The sequence below is a fragment of the Oncorhynchus tshawytscha genome, linkage group LG03, assembly GCF_018296145.1.
Source record: "Oncorhynchus tshawytscha isolate Ot180627B linkage group LG03, Otsh_v2.0, whole genome shotgun sequence".
Taxonomy (NCBI): domain Eukaryota; kingdom Metazoa; phylum Chordata; class Actinopteri; order Salmoniformes; family Salmonidae; genus Oncorhynchus; species Oncorhynchus tshawytscha.
Window position 1 is genome coordinate 50942907 of NC_056431.1, and position 18310 is coordinate 50961216.

Genomic DNA, 18310 nt, shown 5'->3' on the forward strand with positions numbered 1-18310 from the left:
CTTCTGCAAGGCCAGACTCTCTGCCCTAAGGCCTGTGCTGAGTCTGTCAAGATATCTGGAGGATTAAGTAGGCGTAGATAGATGGGTACTGTATGGATAGAATTAGTCTTTATCACTTACAGTAAAGTATGAAAGGGTGATTACCAGGGTGTGAGAGAGTTAAAATATGTTCATAGAGGCAACAGTAAACTAACTTTCTTTGCGTCTTTCTGTGTAAGCATGGATCCGCTAAGTCTGTGTGTCGGCTGCTTTTGGCGAGGCCTCCGTAAACAGACTTTGTGGTCCTCTGCTCTGTCACACATCTACAGCTGCTTATCGGTAACAATCTAACCACTCAATAGCACCAAACGCCAGAAATAGCATGGCTGTTTTCCACACTTGCACTTTACCCGTGAACCCCTCCTCCTCATAGATCGTCAGCCTCAGATGGAGGATTGAAACAGTAAATGTGAACATGTGTTTATTAATGTGTGTGTGCCTGGCACGACTGTGCCTTTGCCTTATTGAAATGAAAGCATTTAGTTTGGCTTCCAATCTCTCTCTGACATGATTGGCCTATTTTGCAAAATAGTTAGCGTCGACTGTAACTGGTCCTGTGTTTGCAAAACATCTGGCAAATCCAAGCACTGTGGTTTTATTGCTTGACGGTCAAAATGTTGTAGAGCCGTCCTTTATCCTACAGCTTCTTCTATTCTCCTCCTCAGCTCTTTAATTTATAGACACTGCCAATAGAAAATGCATTTTTAGACTACAGTACTGCTGTCTGGCCTACTCTGATTGTATGAAAAGCCTGCAGCGACAGCTGGAACATGGACAAGTCGAAACACAGCTAACACCAGTACTCAAGATGTCCCAACAACCATCATGATTTGTAGCTCCTGCTACTACCTACTGTAGCACCTACTCCCTGCCCAGTAGTAGTCTGATTTCACGCAATCACTTTGATGTTTTTGACTGGAACATAGTTTTAACAGGATCTCTGGTTCTACAAGGCTGAAGCAGCAGTTCATTAAACATTTTGGCACAGCTGTGGAGTCGGTTAGTGTTTTTATTTGTAGTTCGTTGAACACACAGCAATTAGTAGTCAACCTATTCTGGGTTAATGCTTGGCAGACAGCCCAGGATGTAAACTCACTACGGAGCTCAGCAGTGGGTATTGAGCAGAAATGTGCCTATCATATGGGCACGCGTGCGTGTGCATCATTCCGTGTGTGTTTGGATTTTGTCCCTCACCCCATATCTCCCTCATCTCCCTTGCTAGGCGGAAGCTAGCTCAACAACACCTAGGTTCCTACTGCTGCTCAGTAGGCTAGTAGCCCCCTGACCCAAAGCAAACACAGGATGACACCTCAACTCCCCTCAAACCTGACTGAACCTGACCATGATAAAGACCCAGGATTGTCCTTCCTCCACTCTCTCCTCTAACTAATAAATACTATACAAGACTCTCTCCCTTCCCATGCCTGCTCTGTTTGGGGCCTCTTGCCCCATAGAACTACTTCAGATACAAGGATTCCCTCCCCGTGTAGTAAAGAACCTGTTCCCCTCAAAGCACTACAGGTGTTGCTGCTGGAAACCTACAGCTCTCTCAGCACCATCTTAATGTATTTGATGAGTGGTAATTCACGGCTGCGTCCCACATAGCACTCTATTCCTTTCATATTGCACTATTTTTGACCAGGGCCCATTGGGCTCTGTTCAAAAGAAGTGCACTGTACTATATAGGAAATAGGGTGCTATGTGGGACGCACCCTGAGACGTGCATACTGCTGGGCTTCCAGAGGAGAGACACTGAAACATTTAGTGAAATATGCAGAGAAAACGTGACACAGAAAATGGGGTCAGATCTCAACTCAGAGCTTCTCTTTTGTCCAATGTACTTCTGTAGTGGTGAGAGGGCTAAACACTGCTGCTGCAGAACCTCTCTGTACACATTAACCACTGTGGCCAACAGGGCATGTTCTTCCATGTTTTCCATCCTGTCAAGGATCTGAGGTCACTGTCCCTAGGATAGACAGGAAGCAGAATAGTGTAGTTTCTGGAATCCACACACCACACTCCCCTTCTCTAGATATATCTAATTATATTACAATGGCTGCTACTGACTTCACCTCTTTGTCGATACATGTATGCAGCTGTGATTACCATGGCTACCAAAGGTCATTGTTATTATCATATTCATGCTACTCCTACTGTACATTATTTGTGTGAAGCTCTGGGCAGGTTGCCAATAACTCTTACATTACTCATACCACGTGTATATACTGTATTTTATACCATCTATTGCACCTTGCCTATGCCGCTCATACATATTCTCATTCACCCCTTTAGATATGTGTGCATTAGGTAGTTGTTGGAGAATTGTTAGTTTACTTGTTAGATTTGTGACTTATTCGGTAGTTGTTGGGGAATTGTTAGATATTACTGCGCTGTTGGAACTTGAAGCACAAGCATTTCGCTACACTCGCATTAATGTCTGCTAACCATGTGTATGTGACAAATACAATTTGATGTGATAACTTGAAATAAGCCTGCATATGTCATCTGAGGCATTTGCATTACGCTCCTAGTTGCTTGTTGTCGACTTCAGGTTAGGATTGGCCCTTTGTTAGGGAAGGAATTCTCTCTTATGGCATGTCACTTTAAGGTGTAATTTGCACCACAGTTTAATAACAATCCCTTAACGCCAGATTAAAGCATTTGCACCTGAGCAAAATGAGTGACTTTATGTTCACCACAAACGTCAGGTGGGAAAAGTTAACAGTATTTGCTTTTTATTTTGTGGGCTCAACACGTTTTAAAAAACGTTTTCTGAACTCTTCTGTCTTTATGACGTGGCTGTATTCTGGGCGGTGCCTGGAGCCCTCCAGAACTCCATACAGGTCAGGTTGGAACAAGACTGTAATTGCTTGGAGGAAGATAACAAGCCACAGCTGTATAAATGGTGGTTACTGTTGGAGGTCTATGGCACCTGGGGTCAGAGTGCTATATAAAGGAAATAAATGGAGGAAGGGGAAAGGAAAGCCTTCTTCCAGGCTCTGAGATGAGGAGTGTGCCTGTTTTTTTTTTCTCTCCCTCAAGTGAGTGCTAGACCTACTGGGTTCAAATAGTATTAGAAATATTTCAAATTCTTTGAGCATATGATTGAACCTACTTTGAGTGCAAGAGACACGGTTTTCTCCAAAAATACTATTCGAATCCCACCAGATCTGGTGAGTACAGTCGGTGCCACACTCAATGGTGTCTGAGCTCTGAGGCGTCTGGCTGGGCTGTTTACAGTAAATCTCTCTCTCTGCTGGTCTTGGCAGCCTCTACCTCTGACTCTGTGATCAGTCACAACGCTCCCGGCATCCACTGCTCCTCCTCCAGAATAGAATCCTGTCGAACACAGAAGCGCATCCGGGGCATGTCGAGATGTTGTACATTCCCATACATGATCCTCCTGTGTGGCGGTAAAAGGGGATCTGGGACCTGAGAGGCAATTGGCTCATTATTTTGACTTATGACTATTGTTCTATTCATGTTAGAGGAAGTCCCATCACTCCCATGTGTTTCCTGATGAGTGAATATATTGTGGTGTAAAAGTCAGCAAAAGGCTTCTGAGGGAAAGAAATATGCTGCCTTAGCATATCAAACACACACACTGGAGTGTGTCAAATGCCTACTCAATAACATGAACACCATGTTGCCAGCACCCGTAAATGATAGAGACAGTCAGGTTATAGACCTGTGAAAATGTTCACGGTTTACTTCATGTGTTCTAATCAGCTGACCAGTTCAAAGGCCTAAACATTATTTTCATGTAATTGCTGTTGTCTGGTGACTGGTACAGTAGGCATGTGATGTTTGTCATCTGTGCTGACTCGGGACAAAACGGTCAATGCCAGTAGGTATTTAAACTGCAACCATCCCTCGTGTGTGTGTGTGTGTGTGTGTGTGTGTGTGTGTTTCTAGGGTTTTAAGAGCTCATTGTACTGGTTGTTTCACAGTTGAGGTTTGTCAACGGTCTGGTCTGCCAACACTGTATCAAATATTGTTTTCACTGACACAGGATATTTCAAAGTAGTGTTATTATAAAATAATCTTAAATCCTCTGCACACAAACCTAAGCTTAAATGTAGTCATCTAATGTAGCCGTAGTGACTGTAGTTATTTGAATGCGTCTCCTACCCCACACATCTTACAGAAGTTTGACTATATTTTCTTTATTTTTTGCTGATGACGACCCAAGCTTGACTCGGCATACAAGCGGCAGCTTGTCTTGGCCTGCCTGCATGCTTAACAACACACTTCTCTGTTGAGAACTGTGTTACGGTTGTGCTCCGATGGAGAAGAGAGGCACAGACGGGCCAGTTGTTGTGATACTGTCTTGAAGGAGAAGAAATTGTCATGTCTAATAACTCATTGTGCTGAAGGAACATCAGAGCAGACTACAATACATTAACTCATACAGAATGGCACCCACATCAGAGCGGACTAAAAATAATATGTTGGAGCTCAGTAGGCAGCATATGGGAACAGTTTGGGAGGCAGGCCCTAACTAGAGAGAAGGGGTGAATTGAGCCAACTGTGTGGTAAGGAACAGTCCTCCATTAGACTAGTGTGTCACATCTGGGTCCATACTCCACGGTGCCCTTGGTAACTGAGAAACCTAGATCCATATATACAGTTGAAGTCGGAAGTTTACATACACTTACGTTGGAGTCATTAAAACTCGTTTTTCAACCACTCCTCAAATTTCTTGTTAACAAACTATAGTTTTGGCAAGTCAGTTAGGACATCTACTTTGTGCATGACACAAGTAATTTTTTCAACAATTGTTACAGACAGATTATTTCACTTAATTCACTGTATCACAATTCCAGTGGGTCAGAAGTTTACATACACTTAGTTGACTGTGGCTTTAAACAGTTTGGAAAATTCCAGAAAATGATGTCATGGCTTTATAAGCTTCTGATTGACTCAAATGATGTCATTTAGCCTATTGGAGGTGTACATGTGGATGTATTTCAAGGCCTACCTTCAAACTCAGTGCCTCTTTGCTTGAAATCATGGGAAAATCAAAAGAAATCAGCCAAGACCTAAGAAAATAAATGATAGACTTCCACAAGTCTGGTTCATCTTTGGGAGCAATTTCCAAATGCCTGAAGGTACCACGTTCATCTGTACAAACAATAGTACGCAAGTATAAACACCATGGGACCACGCAGCCGTCATACCATTCAGAGATGAACGTACTTGATGAACGCGAGAAGTGCAAATCAATCCCAGAACGACCTGCAAAGGACCTTGTGAAGATATGGGAGGAAACGGGTACAAAAGTATCTATATCCACAGTAAAAACAAGTCCTATATCGACATAACCTGAAAGGTCAAGCAAGGAAGAAGCCACTGCTCCAAAACCGCCATAAAAAAGCCAGGCTAAGGTTTGCAACTGCACATGGGGACAAAGATCATACTTTTTGGAGAAATGTCCTCTGGTCTGATGAAACAAAAATTGAACTGTTTGACCATAATTACCATCGTTATGTTTGGAGGAAAAAGGAGGCGGCTTGCAAGCCGAAGAACACCATCCAAATCGTGAAGCACGGGGGTGGCAGCATCATGTTGTGAGTGTGCTTTGCTGGAGGAGGGACTGGTGCACTTCACAAAATAGATGGCATCATGAGGGGGGAAATTATGGAGATATATTGAAGCAACATCTCAAGACATCAGTTGGGAAGTTAAAACTTGGTTGTAAATGGGTCTTGCAAATGGACAATTACCGCAAGCATACTTCCAAAGTTGTGGCAAAATGGCTTAAGGACAACAAAGTCGAGGTATTGGAGTGGCCATCACAAAGCCCTGACCTCAATCCCATAAAAAATGTGTGGGCAGAACTGAAAAAGCGTGTGTGAGCAAGGAGGCCTACAAACCTGACTCAGTTACCCAACTTATTCTGGGAAACTTGTGGAAGGCTACCTGACACGTTTGACCCAAGTTAAACAATTTAAAGGCAATGCTACCAAATACTAATTGAGTATATGTAAACTTCTGACCCACTGGGAATGTGATTAAATAAATCAAATCTGAAATAAAAAATTATCTCCTATTATTCTGACATTTCACATTCTTCAAATAAAGTGGTGATTAAATGTCAGGAATTGTGAAAAACTGAGTTTACATACACCTTAGCCAAATACATTTAAACTTCAGACTTCAACTGTAGCTCCTTCCTGGGCCCTTGACAAGGAATATATTAGGCCTTGGTAACATTTTAACCTCTGTTTCGGTCCAACTCGGCCTCTGCTTCTCCTCTGGTTTGTGTTTCTGTTGAACCGTTGTCCTATGTTCTGGATGTTGAGAGTAGCGCAGATGTTGTGCTGTTGACAGCGCCTGGCTGACCCTCTCTTTTTCTCTCTCTCTCTCACACACACACTCTCTCGCTCGCTCTCTCTCCCCCTTACAGTGCCTGGCTTCGAGGAACATGGCAGAGCACTATGGGTCTGACTGTCACAGACACACATACTACTGCCCTCCCTCTCACTGACAGAAAGCATTCGCTTCTCCCAGGCCCAGCCAGGCTCTTCTCTGTTAAACTAAGCCATAGCAGCACTCTGGCTCACTCACTCACAGTCCTACCATAAATAATACAGTGGGCATTCCACGTTCCTCTCAACTCGGCCGGGGTTTTCCTCTGTCTCCAAGTCACACCGTCCAAATTCTACTTCTCTACCGCACACGGCTGTCAGTGTCAACGTCCACTTTTATTATGTGATGTTTTAGCTGTTCCACCTCATAAGACACGGCAAAGCGGATTTGCCCTTCCTCAAAAACAGTTAATAAAATGTGGTATTTCCCTATGCTAAAACTGGATGATATTAATGACCATTCCCCCCACTGCAAAGTTTGCTTTTTTCTCCCAATGTAGCAGCATTAAATATGAGCAGCGCTGACCTTGAGGTGTTGGGAGTCAGGAGGGAGGCCCCGTGTGTCTGACTGTGTAGTCTATGGCGCTGCTGCCCGCCTGTTCCGCTGCTGCCCGTCTATGGCGCTGCTGCCCGCCTGTTCCGCTGCTGCCCGCCTGTTCCGTTGATGCCCGCCTGCTCCACTGCCTGCCTGTCCTTCTCTACAGGGGACATGCAGATTAGCAGCTGATAATGCCTCATTCAGACCAGGTTTTTCAGGAAAATGATATTACCTCTTGGTCTTTTGACTTCTGATTTGAAGACCTGGGGTCGTAGCATAGACCCCACTCTACGAAATATCTTAGTAATGTCACTATAAACCCACAAAATATGCAGCGTTTTTTTTAAAGAAGTTTATCATTTTTAATTAATGAACTTTGGGATTGAAATGTATTGTGTGAATATCAAATCTCAGCAAAATTTCCTGTCACATTGTTGACACTTTGCAGAGCTTAGAGTCTCTCTCCCTGTAGTTTTTGTGGTTTTCTCCCCCCATTGTGAAACCATCTCTGTACTCTTTGGCAGCGTGCTGACCATCTGGGAATGCTGTGCACTGTTGTTGTGATGTGCTGTGATGGGGAATTGGGAATGTCTCTACATTGGAGCCTCTTGGCAGCTGTGCTCTGACTTCTTCTCTCTGTTGGGTTTGTTTGGTGCGTTTGTACAGCAGCCAGAAACTCAACGTCTGCATTTGTACAAAATAAGTTCCAATCTCCTCAAAGACTTGTGTACAGGCAGATTTTTTTGTTTGCATCTCCACAACAGGGTCCTTTATAAATTAACCATGCAAAACAAATGGTGGACCCACAAACCACCATAGCATAACCCTGGACTGAGGTCAAACAGACCAAATACATGCTGGGATAGATGTGGTTATGGTGATATTGTTCTGCTTTCAAAGTGATCATTAGAGGCAGTAGACTTCCCAAGCAAAGGGAGTGGCCCAGTGTAATAATGGATGCCTGTAGCTCTTTGAAATCGGGTTTCAAACCTACGACAGTAGTTCTCACTTTGTCTTTCAATCTTCTAGAATAGGATAGCATGATTGACTCTGACTTCACCTGTACTTTACAGACGTTTTGAAGAGGGATCAAATCAAATCAAATCAAATTTTATTTGTCACATACACATGGTTAGCAGATGTTAATGCGAGTGTAGCGAAATGCTTGTGCTTCTAGTTCCGACAATGCAGTAATAACGAACAAGTAATCTAACTAACAATTCCAAAAAAACTACTGTCTTATAACACAGTGTAAGGGGATAAAGAATATGTACATAAGGATATATGAATGAGTGATGGTACAGAGCAGCATAGGCAAGATACAGTAGATGATATCGAGTACAGTATATACATATGAGATAAGTATGTAAACCAAGTGGCATAGTTAAAGTGGCTAGTGATACATGTATTTCATAAGGATGCAGTCGATGATATAGAGTACAGTATCAACGTATGCATATGAGATGAATAATGTAGGGTAAGTAACATTATATAAGGTAGCATTGTTTAAAGTGGCTAGTGATATATTTACATCATTTCCCATCAATTCCCATGATTAAAGTGGCTGGAGTAGAGTCAGTGTCATTGACAGTGTGTTGGCAGTAGCCACTCAATGTTAGTGGTGGCTGTTTAACAGTCTGATGGCCTTGAGATAGAAGCTGTTTTTCAGTCTCTCGGTCCCAGCTTTGATGCACCTGTACTGACCTCGCCTTCTGGATGACAGCGGGGTGAACAGGCAGTGGCTCGGGTGGTTGATGTCCTTGATGATCTTTATGGCCTTCCTGTAGCATCGGGTTGTGTAGGTGTCCTGGAGGGCAGGTAGTTTGCCCCCGGTGATGCGTTGTGCAGACCTCACTACCCTCTGGAGAGCCTTACGGTTGAGGGCGGTGCAGTTGCCATACCAGGCGGTGATACAGCCCGCCAGGATGCTCTCGATTGTGCATCTGTAGAAGTTTGTGAGTGCTTTTGGTGACAAGCCGAATTTCTTCAGCCTCCTGAGGTTGAAGAGGCGCTGCTGCGCCTTCCTCACGATGCTGTCTGTGTGAGTGGACCAATTCAGTTTGTCTGTGATGTGTATGCCGAGGAACTTAAAACTTGCTACCCTCTCCACTACTGTTCCATCGATGTGGATGGGGGTGTTCCCTCTGCTGTTTCCTGAAGTCCACAATCATCTCCTTAGTTTTGTTGACGTTGAGTGTGAGGTTATTTTCCTGACACCACACTCCGAGGGCCCTCACCTCCTCCCTGTAGGCCGTCTTGTCGTTGTTGGTAATCAAGCCTACCACTGTTGTGTCGTCCGCAAACTTGATGATTGAGTTGGAGGCGTGCATGGCCACGCAGTCGTGGGTGAACAGGGAGTACAGGAGAGGGCTCAGAACGCACCCTTGTGGGGCCCCAGTGTTGAGGATCAGCGGGGAGGAGATGTTGTTGCCTACCCTCACCACCTGGGGGCGGCCCGTCAGGAAGTCCAGTACCCAGTTGCACAGGGCGGGGTCGAGACCCAGGGTCTCGAGCTTGATGACGAGCTTGGAGGGTACTATGGTGTTGAATGCCGAGCTGTAGTCGATGAACAGCATTCTCACATAGGTATTCCTCTTGTCCAGATGGGTTAGGGCAGTGTGCAGTGTGGTTGAGATTGCATCGTCTGTGGACCTATTTGGGCGGTAAGCAAATTGGAGTGGGTCAAGGGTGTCAGGTAGGGTGGAGGTGATGTGGTCCTTGACTAGTCTCTCAAAGCACTTCATGATGACGGATGTGAGTGCTACGGGCGGTAGTCGTTTAGCTCAGTTACCTTAGCTTTCTTGGGAACAGGAACAATGGTGGCCCTCTTGAAGCATGTGGGAACAGCAGACTGGTATAGGGATTGATTGAATATGTCCGTAAACACACCGGCCAGCTGGTCTGCGCATGCTCTGAGGGCGCGGCTGGGGATGCCGTCTGGGCCTGCAGCCTTGCGAGGGTTAACACGTTTAAATGTCTTACTCACTTCGGCTGCAGTGAAGGAGAGACCGCATGTTTCCGTTGCAGGCCGTGTCAGTGGCACTGTATTGTCCTCAAAGCGGGCAAAAAGTTATTTAGTCTGCCTGGGAGCAAGACATCCTGGTCCGTGACTGGGCTGGGTTTCTTCCTGTAGTCCGTGATTGACTGTAGACCCTGCCACATGCCTCTTGTGTCTGAGCCGTTGAATTGAGATTCTACTTTGTCTCTGTACTGGCGCTTAGCTTGTTTGATAGCCTTGCGGAGGGAATAGCTGCACTGTTTGTATTCAGTCATGTTACCAGACACCTTGCCCTGATTAAAAGCAGTGGTTCGTGCCTTCAGTTTCACACGAATGCTGCCATCAATCCACGGTTTCTGGTTAGGGAATGTTTTAATCGTTGCTATGGGAACGACATCTTCAACGCACGTTCTAATGAACTCGCACACCGTATCAGCGTATTCGTCAATGTTGTTGTCTGACGCAATACGAAACATCTCCCAGTCCACGTGATGGAAGCAGTCTTGGAGTGTGGAGTCAGCTTGGTCGGACCAGCGTTGGACAGACCTCAGCGTGGGAGCTTCTTGTTTTAGTTTCTGTCTGTAGGCAGGGATCAACAAAATGGAGTCGTGGTCAGCTTTTCCGAAAGGGGGCGGGGCAGGGCCTTATATGCGTCGCGGAAGTTAGAGTAACAATGATCCAGGGTCTTTCCACCCCTGGTTGCGCAATCGATATGCTGATAAAATTTAGGGAGTCTTGTTTTCAGATTAGCCTTGTTAAAATCCCCAGCTACAATGAATGCAGCCTCCGGATAAATCGTTTCCAGTTTGCAGAGAGTTAAATAAAGTTTGTTCAGAGCCATCGATGTGTCTGCTTGGGGGATATATACGGCTGTGATTATAATCGAAGAGAATTCTCTTGGTAGATAATGCGGTCTACATTTGATTGTGAGGAATTCTAAATCAGGTGAACAGAAGGATTTGAGTTCCTGTATGTTTCTTTCATCACACCATGTCACGTTGGCCATAAGGCATACGCCCCCGCCCGTCTTCTTACCAGAAAGATGTTTGTTTCTGTCGGCGCGATGCGTGGAGAAACCCGCTGGCTGCACCGCTTCGGATTGCGTCTCTCCAGTTAGCCATGTTTCCGTGAAGCAGAGAACGTTACAGTCTCTGATGTCCCTCTGGAATGCTACGCTTGCTCGGATTTCATCAACCTTGTTGTCAAGAGACTGGACATTGGCAAGAAGAATGCTAGGGAGTGGTGCACGATGTGCCCGTCTCCGGAGTCTGACCAAAAGACCGCTTCGCTTCCGATGAATGTAGCCCAGCGTCGTCCGGGTTATGAGTGGGTCTGGCCAGGGTAGGCCGTCATGGTAAAATAAGAATTTTGTTCTTAACTGACTTGCCTGGTTAAATAAAAAAATATCCATGACAAGGCCTTTTCCCATATCTAGAAAAGAGATTATAAAGAAGTTTGAAGGCTTGTCTTTAAAGATGGAAGCCGCATTAGGGAAACATCTCCAAATATCTCCAATCGAAAATCAAATCTAGAGTCGGCTTTCTATTCCGCAACAAAGCCTCCTTCACTCACGCCGCCAAACCCAGTAAAACTGACTATCCTACCGATCCTCGACTTCGGCGATTTCATCTACAAAATTGCTTCCAACACTCTACTCAGCAAACTGGATGCAGTTTATCACAGTGCCATCCGTTTTGTCACTAAAGCACCTTACACCACCCACCACTGCGACCTGTATGCTCTAGTCAGCTGGCCCTCGCTACATATTCGTCGCCAGACCCACTGGCTCCAGGTCATCTACAAGTCCATGCTAGGTAAAGCTCCGCCTTATCTCAGTTCACTGGTCACGATGGCAACATCCACCCGTAGCACGCGCTCCAGCAGGTGTATCTCACTGATCATCCCTAAAGCCTAAAGCTACACCTCATTTGGCCGCCTTTCCTTCCAGTTCTCTGCTGCCTGTGACTGGAACGAATTGCAAAAATCGCTGAAGTTGGAGACTTATCTCCCTCACCAACTTCAAACATCTGCTATCTGAGCAGCTAACCGATCGCTGCAGCTGTACATAGTCTATCGGTAAATAGCCCACCCATTTTTACCTACCTCATCCCCATACTGTTTTTATTTATTTACTTCTCTGCTCTTTTGCACACCAATATCTCTACCTGTACATGACCATCTGATCATTTATCATTCCAGTGTTAATCTGCAAAATTGTAATTATTCGCCTACCTCCTCATGCCTTTTGCACACAATGTATATAGACTCTCTTTTTTTTCTACTGTGTTATTGACTTGTTAATTGTTTACTCCATGTGCAACTCTGTTGTCTGTTCACACTGCTATGCTTTATCTTGGCCAGGTCGCAGTTGCAAATGAGAACTTGTTCTCAACTAGCCTACCTGGTTAAATAAAGGTGAAATAAAAAAATTAAAATAAGGGGAATCAGCAGCATGGTCTGGCCCCAGCACCTTTGTTGTTTTTGTTTTGAGGACAAAACAGAGGTGAGGTGCACGGAGCAGGGTGGTCAAAAAGATTCCAGTACATCATCTGCTGTTCTATTGACATCGATGATGTCAGAGGGGATAAACACAGTATTCGCTGTTTGTGCGTCTTTGTTGTTGTAATATCCCAAACAAACTGACAGTTTAAGGATTCCAGCTTTAAACAGGCACCTATGACTCCGGTATACAATATGTCTTTATAGATTTAGTCTGGGACACTGTGGAACGCAGCAAGGTCCATTCTTTACATCTCATTCTCCATCTCGGCTCCATCAATCAGCCATACCACTCGAGCGCAGCAGGGCCCAGCTTCCATCCTCACCTATTGGCTTACTTAATAAAATAATACTTGCTTCCTCTCCTCAATCTCTCTCCATCTCAGCCCTAGCATGAATCAGCCCTACCACCCTGGGCCGAGGTTTGACATCATCCAAATGTTTTCTTTTCCCCATCAGTGACAACATATCCTCATTCCTCACATCACTGTGCTCAACTTCAGAAAGTGTGTTTCCTACTGCTACACCGGAGTCACTGCCTCTGGTAGAAGTCTGTCTATCAGCATGGGGAGATTCTAGTATCCCTGTGTGGCCACGGCACCACCAGATAGGTGATGTGTAATCTTGGTTTGAGTTCTTTAGGGTCCTTCTACAGGGCAGGAAGCCAATACAGAGTTGTTGTGAAAAGACTGCACAAATAATAGTTTGTGTGGTTGTGTTCTGTGTGGACAGTATATGCACTCTGTTTGGATTTAAACCCATAGAAATAACTGTTGTCAAGTCAATGACTTCATGTATGCTTTCTATTCACACGAGCAACAACACATTTGTGTGTCATCAACATGGGACTTGTGTTGTGCAGTCCATGTAGTGTTTTTGCTTTTAACAGATGTTTAAAATCTTTCTACTCTTCAGTGGGGAGGCTTAACATTTCAGTGACCCATTTTGTTTTTAAAGCTGTACTATTTTGGTCCATATGAGCAACAGAATCAAAAGCAGTAGAGCGCTACAGCTGATGCTTTCATCCAGACCCGGGCTCACAGCAGTTCTAAATAAGTTGAATGATTCCTTCTCTTCCTGTTGTGTTTTTCTCTCTCTGTCGGCCTCTCGATCTGTCTGTGAGTCTGTCTGTGAGTCTGTCTGTGAGTCTGTCGTTCTCACAACACACAGACAGAGGGCAGTGAGTCAGCAGGAGTTTGGACAGTCTCAGGCAACAGGAAATACTGTATTTGGAAACACAGCAGTTGGTCCAGACTTCAGTAATAACTCGGTACGGGAAACATTGTTTATTTTGTGTCATCAACATGAGACCCATGTGTTGTGCAGTCCATGTAGTGTTTTTGCTTTTAACAGATTTTAAAAAATCTTTCTACCCTTCAGTGGGGAGGCTTAACATTTCAGTGACCCATTTTTGTTTTTAAAGCTGTACTTTTTAAAATTAAAATACTATTTTGGTCCATATGAGCAACAGAATCAAAAGCAGTAGAGCGCTACAGTTGATGCTTTCAAACAGCCCCGGGCTCACAGCAGTTCTAAATAAGTTGAATGATTCCTTCTCTTCCTGTTGTGTTTTTTTGTTGTCTGTCTGTCTGGTCTGTGTTGTGAGAAGGACAGAGAGCAGTGAGTTAGCAGGAGTTTGGACAGTCTCAGGCAACAGGAAATACGATATTTGGAAACACAGCAGTTGGTCCAGACTTCAGTAATAACTCGGTATGGGAAACACAGTTTATTTTGGCGCCTCTTATGAAGCGGCCTGCATAAACTTTACCTTTCTCTCATTTGTTTTACAGTTGAATCTCTTCGCTCTATCATACGCCAACAGTGCATCGACCATTCTCTAACTAACCCACACTTACCTAGCTCTCTAACACTTCTTAGGTTCCCTATTATCCTGCTCTGAAGTCAGCCAATCAGGCAACCTTATACTCAACACATTGAAACACTATACTTCACCTATATATCACCTTATATTCCAGGCCTATATTTTCAGTGCTAACCCTGAGGGAGGGAGGCAACAACACACTCAGCCCAACCTGCCACTTTAGTTGTTTGAATGACTTTCTCTCTCTCTCTCTGGGGCTTGGTAGATCTGCACTCCCACACGTGTGATTTGGTTGCTTTGACTTGGCTTAGTGCCCTGGACTGAGCTAAGCTGGGCTTTGGCTGTGAAAGGGATAGACGACACATTGGTTGGTCCTTTTCTGCCTGTATCTCGCTTGTTGTTCTCTGTCAGAAAGAGAGCTGTTCTTTAGCCAGAATGGCAGTGATGCGAGAGGTGCATTAACTTAACTCAGTGACCTGAATCCTGACAGAGGAGAGAGGGAGACAGCGAGAGTGAGAGCTTGCAGAGCTGGAAGGAATGGCCTCTGCAGCAGCATGCCAAGCTTGTCTGACTGGGATGAAGTGGGTCGGTTCTCCCCTCATCATTACTCGGTTCTCCCCTCTTTATGGCTCGGTTTATCTGAGGCTAAGCCTGCATCCCCAAGTCTGCATCCTGATGGGCCCTAGTCAAAAGTAGTGAGCTAAATAGGGAATATGGTGCCATTTGTGACACAGCCTCTGTTTAATCTCTCTGCCTGGTGTGCTGGCCTGGATGTCAGGATGACCAAGTCATTAGAGGGGAAAAGATAAGCAAAATATAAATTGCTGAATAACAACAATAGTACAAGGCTACGATGATTAACAGCACCAGACCAGTACCCATGCATTATGCCAAATGCACATCTGTTTCAGGGTGTGAGTGGAATTAAGTGACGATTATGGAAAGTGTGCTAGTTGTTACGTAAAGTTGGGTATTTTAATAATGTATTGCTACATTAACCCGTATGCTTTCTCAGTGAACTCTGTCTACAGCTAGATAAAGAGCATGTCTGTTGGTGACCCATTCCCAATGGATAATCAGACCCATAGTGTTTTAGATGTACTGTAGCCCTATCTGATTGTATGCTCATAGTAACCAACCAAATGATGTAAAGGGTCATTCAGGGATAAGGATTATTAGTAGGGCTGTGTGACCATGATGAAGAGTCCACACCAGTACTGACCTTCAATAAGAAGAGAAATGGTCTTGATGCTATCAGAGGAAATACTTGTACTGCATCCTGACTTCCCTGGGCCATTTTATACCAGAGGACATTAAACCAGCTCTACTGATCCTCATCGACATGTTCTAGGATCTCTACCTCCTCACTCTCTTATTTAAAAACACTCTTTCTCTCACAGACAAACACATATGCACGCGAACACACACATCAACAGCATCCTCCCGGATACCCTAGACCCACTACAATTTGCATACTGGCCCAACAGATCCACAGATGAGGCAATCTCAATCACACTCCACACTGCCCTTTCCCACCTGGACAAAAGGAACACCTATGTGAGAATGCTCTTCATTGACTTTAGCTCAGCATTCAACACCATAGTACCCTCAAAGCTCATCACTAAGCTAAGGACCCTGGGACTAAACACCTCCCTCTGCAACAGGTACTGGACTTCCTGAGGGGCCGCCTCCAGGTGGTGAGGGTAAGCAACAAGTCTGCCATGCTGATCCTCAACACTGGGGCCCCTCAGGGGTGTGTGCTTAGTCCCCTCCTGTACTCCCAGTTCACCCACGACTGCATGGCTAAACACGACTCCAACACCATCAAGTTTTGCTGACGACACAACAGTGGTAGGCCTGATCACAGACAATCATGAGACAGCCTGTAGGGAGGAGGTCAGAGATGTGATAAAGTTTGATTTGAGACGCACACACAATATTGAGAAGTCGGGAATAGGAGAAACCGCAGCACGTTAGGACATGCCTCAGTGTTTCAAAACAATATTGTAGAAGCCACGAGGCAGTAGTCAGTGTGTCATGTAGACAGTCAAGTGAGCATTACCCAAACAAACCTCCAAGATGAATCGCGCTCTCCAACCCTGTTCCTTGAGAGCTACCATCCTGTAGGTTTACACTCCAGCCCCAGTTGTAACTAACCTGATTTCAGTTTATCAACCAGCCAATTATTCAAATCAGGTGCGCTAGGATGGTATCTCTCCAGGAACAGGGTTGGAAAGCCCTGATCTACTGTGACATTGCCACTCACACTATGAATTTCCCAGCAATGCCCTCTGGTTAAAGACATGTTCCCAGGCCTCGCTCACAGTGACTCAGCCGCCAGGACCAGGAGGCACACACCCGTCAGTTGTGCACACAAACATGCGCACACATCCTGGTTGTGCTACTGGCCGCCGTCAGTGACCGTTGTTGGGCGCGGCAAAGACATGATCATAAACCACAGGGGTGATTAATCTGACCAGACTCAACTTTTCCACCTCTTAAAATATGGTCCTTAAAAACAACACTAATCCCATTAAGACATGTTCTGGTACATTGGCGACTAAAAGTATTATTTTTAAACCTCTCACTTTGGGCTGGATGTGTCGATGTGTAGTTCATATATGCATAATCTATGAGCAAAATTACTTAGCCACGAAATCCTTATTACCATGATTTAAGGGTGTAGTGTGTCTAAAACAATGTGAACATCCTACTCAGACAGCACTAATTACATTTGTTAGGCGTTCCACAGTCTCTGGGCCCTGTCTGTCAGTCTGCATACATCTCTACTGTACCACAACAGAATGGAATCCTTCGTAGATTCTAGAACAAGCTTTAAAAACACGGCTCCATAGATGAAACATCACACTGTACGCTAGTAGTTTACCATCATTGTGATTTGCTGCAGTGTTCAGACTGGTTAGTTAGACCCATGTTGTTCAACCTTTAAGGTTTATTGTAGTATTAGGCTTTCTTAATATTTAAACCCTGTGGAATTATCCTGCCATTAGAGGGGACTAGGCTAAAACACCTGGATTAGGAAAGATCTCTCTCTTCTACCTATACGGAACAAAAATATAAACACAACATGTAGTGTTGGTCCCATGTTTCATGAGCTGAAATAAAAGATCCCAGAAATTGTCCATATGCACAAAAAGCTTTTCTTTCATTTTTGTTTTTACAGTAGACCAACTGTTTTTACAGTAGACCAACTGTTTTTACAGTAGACCAACTGTTTTTACAGTAGACCAACTGTTTTTACAGTAGACCAACTGTTTTACTTTGATAAAGCTTTTAAGGGGTTATTTATCTTGTCTGAAGAACCCAGCCTACTGTCTGTTGTTACTGTGAGATCTGCCCTTAGGCCTCACACGCACGCACGCACGCACGCACGCACGCACACACACACACACACACACACACACACACACACACACACAGGACAGCTACTGAGACAAATCAGTGTTTGATCTGTGATTAACTCTACTCTGACATCACACCTATTAAGGCTTAGCTTCACCTTGGGCTGCTTCCAATGTCGATAAGCTTTGTCCCATTTAAGTTTGTTAGGCTTACATGCTTGTTGTTGGTTCTAGAGACCCAGGCCCCAACTGGAATAATTGAAATTACTCCAGTTGTTCATGACTGATGAAATTATGACTGATGAAATCAAATGTAACCTTTTATTTAACTAGGCAAGTCAGTTAAGAACAAATTATTTTTTACAATGACGGCCTAAACCTGCCAAACCCGGGCAACGCTGGGCTAATTGTGCGCCCTATGGGACTTCCAATCACGGCCGGTTGTAATACAGCCTAGATTCGAACCAGGGTGTCTGTAGTGACGCCTCTAGCACTGAGATGCAGTGCCTTAGACCGCTTCGCCACTCGGGAGCCCGGGGGCAAGGAAGATCACAGCTTTTGTGATCCATAACAATTTGGGTTAAGCCGAATGGCCGTATTGTCTATAGATTGTTCAAACATTACGAAACTTTCTTCCCAGTTAGAAAGTCCTTTAGTGGAATGTGTAGGTGTATGTTTTTT

At 44.7% G+C, this 18310-nt stretch overlaps 1 protein-coding gene across 1 annotated transcript in view; it reads left to right on the plus strand.

Moving 5' to 3' along the window:
* The window catches only part of itgb5 (integrin, beta 5), a 72512-nt gene that overhangs the window by 39619 nt on the left and 14583 nt on the right, over nt 1–18310 (plus strand). The gene's annotated exons all lie outside the window — the stretch shown is intronic.